We start from the raw sequence: 985 nt of genomic DNA on the forward strand, positions 1-985 counted from the left end.
ATTTTTTCATTTTCACAATTATCGATGCCCGACATCACCAAACCAAACTATTTGTATTAATATTTTGATATTTTTTTATTTTCACTATTATTGATGATGGAAAATTTAGGGTTTTGTGATGCAAAGATTGTGGGGATGTAGCTCAGATGGTAGAGCGCTCGCTTTGCATGCGAGTTGTACGGGGATTGATAACCCGCATCTCCAAAAGAAAGTATTTAATTTGTTATTATATTTTTTCATTTTCACAATTATCGATGCCCGACATCACCAAACCAAACTATTTGTATTAATATTTTGATATTTTTTTATTTTCACTATTATTGATGATGGAAAATTTAGGGTTTTGTGATGCAAAGATTGTGGGGATGTAGCTCAGATGGTAGAGCGCTCGCTTTGCATGCGAGTTGTACGGGGATTGATAACCCGCATCTCCAAAAGAAAGTATTTAATTTGTTATTATATTTTTTCATTTTCACAATTATCGATGCCCGACATCACCAAACCAAACTATTTGTATTAATATTTTGATATTTTTTTATTTTCACTATTATTGATGATGGGACATTTACAGTTTTATGATGTAAAAATCATGGGGATGTAGCTCAGATGGTAGAGCGCTCGCTTTGCATGCGAGAGGTACGGGGATCGATACCCTGCATCTCCAAAAATAAGATTATCTATTATTAAATATATTATTTCTTTTTAATTTTTCCTTATTCATGACATGTTGGGTAGCAATATTTCTTCATTTTCACTATTATTGATGATGGAAAATTTAGGGTTTTGTGATGCAAAGATTGTGGGGATGTAGCTCAGATGGTAGAGTGCTCGCTTAGCATGGGAGAGGTACGGGGATTGATGAGGAAAGATATAAGAATTATTATATCGGCTATGCCATTTTAATAGATATAATAGATCAAAGAGAGGAAAGATACTTATATAAGGATTATTATATCCAGCTATGCCATTTCTATAGATAAAAGAG

General features: G+C 33.0%; 1 non-coding gene across 1 annotated transcript; it reads left to right on the forward strand.

Annotated features, from left to right (window-relative positions):
• The first annotated feature begins 591 nt into the window (after positions 1-591).
• TRNAA-UGC lies at positions 592-664 on the forward strand. Its single transcript has one exon. It is a non-coding gene; the product is annotated as a tRNA-Ala (tRNA).
• The last annotated feature ends 321 nt before the right edge of the window (positions 665-985 follow it).

The sequence above is a fragment of the Cucurbita moschata genome, unplaced genomic scaffold (genome assembly GCF_002738365.1).
Source record: "Cucurbita moschata cultivar Rifu unplaced genomic scaffold, Cmos_1.0 Cmo_Scf00046, whole genome shotgun sequence".
In the NCBI taxonomy this organism is placed as follows: domain Eukaryota; kingdom Viridiplantae; phylum Streptophyta; class Magnoliopsida; order Cucurbitales; family Cucurbitaceae; genus Cucurbita; species Cucurbita moschata.